Here is a 4083-nt window from a genome sequence, read left to right as displayed (position 1 = left end):
CACACACACACTCACACACACACACCACCACACACACACACACCACACACACACCACACACACACTCACCACACACACACCACACACCACACACTCACCACACTCACACTCACACCCACACACTCCACACCACACACCTCACTCACCACTCACACACACACACACACACTCACCACCACACACACACTACTCACACTCACACACTCACCACACTCACTCACACACTCACACACACACTCCACACACACACACACACACACTCACACACTCACTCACACTCACACACTCACACCACACTCAGTACTTTGTTAAACGCGAGCTATGTCCTATTTTTGAGGCACGATGATAATTAATAAAAATAATAATAATTACACAGATAAATAATCCAAGGAATTATTTAGTGTGAAGGAGTTGTGTTTGTCGGTCCTGTTGAGATATAGACTGATAGTCATTCACCCCGACGTTAATACGGTGGGGGGGGGTGTGGGGAGGGGTGGGTGGGTGGTGGGTGAGTGGGGTAGGTGGGGTGTGGGTGGGGTAGGTGGGTGGGGGTGGGTGGGTGGGGTAGTGGGGTGGGGTGGAGGGGTGGGTGGGTTTTGTGGTGGGTTGGGGTAGGAGGGGTGGGTGGGTAGGTGGGTGGGGGGTGGGTAGGAGGGGTGGGTGGAAGGGTAGGAGAAAGAGTCGGTCATATACGTAGAGTTGGTCTCCAGTGAGGGAGGAGATGAGGGAGTGATGGAGAGGGGAGGAGTGAGAGTGAGGGAGAGGTGGTGTGATCTCTCTCTCTTTTTTCCTCACCACCACCACCACTACTATCCCCCACTACCCTCCCCCACTACCACCCCACCACCACCACCACCACTACACCCCACCACCACCACCACCACCACTACCCCCTCCCCTGCCTCCTGACGCGGGTGAGTGGCTGAGGGCATCACAGAGCAAGTCTAGTGTGGCGTTAAGCTGAGCCATCATCCTTCCAATTATAAACATTATGATCTTGGCACCTGTTTTATAAAGGTGAATTTAGTTAAGTGTAGTGATGGTGGTAAGCCTATGTTAACATGTTCACTTTTGTTACGTGTGAACAGTTAAATCTTGATGTGTTCTTCTTTGTTATTGTTCATTAGTGATAGGCGTTTATTAGGGTATCGTTTGTTTTTGTTCAATTGTTCATGAATTTGTGGAGAGAATATTAGTTTTTGTTTATTTCGTGTTCAAAGTGTTCATCATTGTTATATATGAACATGTCGTCACCCTAGCGTAAGGAATTTTTACAAGACAGAATTGAACAACGCTTTTATAGACTTAACGAGTTTCGGAAATGGTGATTTGTAAAAAATTTTAAGAAACCTTTGTAAATAGTAATGATAAAATGAAAAAAAAATATCTATAATTGTAAAAAAAAAATCAATATATGTAAAAAAAAATATATAATTGTAAAAAATTCTCAATATATGTAAAAAAAAAAAGTATTTACAAATGTACCTATGACATACAAACGTACAGTCATTATAGTAAAAAAAATCAATTCCTTATCATATATTTTTTAAGTAAAGTCTGTTCCTAAGTCTGAATTGTTTCGGGGTCACAATCTAGAGAAATAAGTGAAATAATTATCGCTATTTCTGGAGTTGTTATATTTCCTCGTTAGTTTACGTTGGGACTCATTAGTGATGCAGTACAGGTAGAAGGGTGAATGTTACCTGAAGTAGAGTCTTTAATACCTGGCAGGGAGACAAATGAACGATGACGTCTCCAGTGTAAATAAAAGCTGACATCGCGAGTGTAAACAAACGCTGACGTCACGAATGTTAATAAAAGCTGACGTCACGAGTGTAAACAAACGCTGACGTCACGAATGTTAATAAAAGCTGACGTCATGAGTGTAAACAAACGCTGACGTCACGAGTGTAAACAAACGCTGACGTCACGAGTGTAAACAAACGCTGACGTCATGAGTGTAAACAAACGCTGACGTCATGAGTGTAAACAAACGCTGACGTCACTCTACAACTACAGAAGGCGAGAGGTTTAATGACTTTCTTTCATTGATACGATACATTAACAGGAAATTGTTGACATAGTTACTTTAATAATTATAAGGTAAAAAAACATCTTGTGTCATACTTATTACTTTAATTGAGGTTAAAGTCATCTGTATTTAACATGACTTTAATTTAGGTTAAAGTTAACTGTATTTAACATGACTTTAATTTAGGTTAAAGTCAACTGTATTTAACATGACTTTAATTTAGGTTAAAGTCAACTGTATTTAACATGACTTTAATTTAGGTTAAAGTTAACTGTATTTAACTTGACTTTAACTTTTCGACACGATGGAAAGTTCCCATAATAACCCATCGTTAATTATGTAATTTATTGTAATTAATCTATATCTCACCTGTTGTACCGTTACATATATTGTGTATAGTAAAATACATTACGTTGATATAACAGAAACTCTGGACAAATTGCGCAGGTAACGCAATGATTTATAATATTTTATCCCTAATTGATTTAGAGGAACAAATTATATATACTTGTAGTCTAATAGTAAAATATTAATAGTTATCTATACTCACTTCACAAGAGGAATATTTTTATACGTGAACTAAAAGACCTCCAGTTAGCTATATCGTGTATATAGTGTATATTATTGTACATACAGGTAACCTCATTAACAGGTGTACAGGTAACCTCTTTAACAGGTGTACAGGTAACCTCATTAACAGGTGTACAGGTAACCTCATTAACAGGTGTACAGGTAACCTCAATAACATGTGTACAGGTAACCTCAATAACATGTGTACAGGTAACCTCATTAACAGGTGTACAGATAACCTCATTAATAGGTGTACAGGTAACATCATTAACAGGTGTACAGGTAACCTCATTAACAGGTGTACAGGTAACATCATTAACAGGTGTACAGGTAACCTCATTAACAGGTGTACAGGTAACCTCATTAACAGGTGTACAGGTAACATCATTAACAGGTGTACAGGTAACATCATTAACAGGTGTACAGGTAACATCATTAACATGTGTACAGGTAACCTCATTAACATGTGTACAGGTAACCTCATTAATAGGTGTACAGGTAACATCATTAATAGGTGTACAGGTAACATCATTAACAGGTGTACAGGTAACATCATTAACAGGTGTACAGGTAACCTCATTAATAGGTGTACAGGTAACATCATTAACAGGTGTACAGGTAACATCATTAATAGGTGTACAGGTAACATCATTAACAGGTGTACAGGTACATCATTAACAGGTGCATCTTGGCAGTGTTCTCATTCTCTCTCTTGATTTGTCTGTGTGTTATTATTGTTCTTTATCTCTTGTTCTTGTTCTCTGTCTTTTGCCCATATCTCTCTCTCTCTCTCTCTCTCTCTCTCTCTCTCTCTCTCTCTCTCTCTCTCTCTCTCTCTCTCTCATTCAATTCTGTCTCTTTCTCATTTTTTTCTTCAGTCTTTTTTATTCTGTGTCTGTCTGTCTCTCTGTCTGTCTGTCTCTTCTGACTTTGTAGCTTTCTGTCTATCTGTCTTTTGGCTCTGTCTGTCTGTCTGTCTGTCTGTCTGTCTCCATTTGCAAGAGTTTTCATTCAGTGACTCATTCCCCCTTCCCCTTACCCCCCCTGACTGTATTATCCCCCTACTGTATGTCATGGGTACAGTAACCACCTATTGTACTTTGTCTCCCTTATGTGTTTTAAGGGAGAACAGGTGCTAAATCTCCCTCCTGTATCTTTTTGGGGGTATTTACATCTCCCTTCTGTATTTACATCTCCCTTCTGTAGTCTCTCCCTGTATTCTAAAAGGGGGTTATATCCTCCTTTATTCTGTAACTCCCTTATGTATATTTTAAGGGAGCTCACACCTATTGTTCATAATCTCCCTTTTGTATCGTAGGGAGAGAACTAACACCCATTGAATTTATTTCCTCCCTTAATTTTGTATTATTATCGTAAGGGAGACTGGTATACTGTACTCTAAATCTCCCTGTTGTATTTTAAAGGGGACTATTCCCTTTAAATGAGTACTTAATCGCTTTGTTGTACTCGTATTTTAAGGA

The sequence above is a fragment of the Homarus americanus genome, unplaced genomic scaffold (assembly GCF_018991925.1).
Source record: "Homarus americanus isolate GMGI-L3 unplaced genomic scaffold, GMGI_Hamer_2.0 scaffold43462, whole genome shotgun sequence".
In the NCBI taxonomy this organism is placed as follows: domain Eukaryota; kingdom Metazoa; phylum Arthropoda; class Malacostraca; order Decapoda; family Nephropidae; genus Homarus; species Homarus americanus.
The sequence above is the reverse complement of the archived record's forward strand: the minus strand, read 5'-3'. Positions refer to the sequence as shown.